Raw genomic sequence first — 249 nt, 5'->3', positions numbered from 1 at the left:
TCTTTTTTCTCTTATTTATTTTTTTTTCCATTTGTACATGGTAACTACAGAATACATGAACACCGTTAGCTCTGTTACTAAATAATTTCTTTTGACATATAAGGTTCAGCTTGACGAATTTGAAAACATATCTTATCATTTTTCATTTGTATATAAAAAATATATGACAAAAGTAAATAAAAACTAACAGAATTGAAGGCACAAAATAATGGTTGTATGTGGGAGGCTATGAAGGCGGTTTTATGAATG

The sequence above is a fragment of the Chenopodium quinoa genome, unplaced genomic scaffold (assembly GCF_001683475.1).
Source record: "Chenopodium quinoa cultivar QQ74 unplaced genomic scaffold, ASM168347v1, whole genome shotgun sequence".
Classification (NCBI taxonomy): Eukaryota; Viridiplantae; Streptophyta; class Magnoliopsida; order Caryophyllales; family Amaranthaceae; genus Chenopodium; species Chenopodium quinoa.
This window is presented reverse-complemented; position numbering follows the sequence as displayed.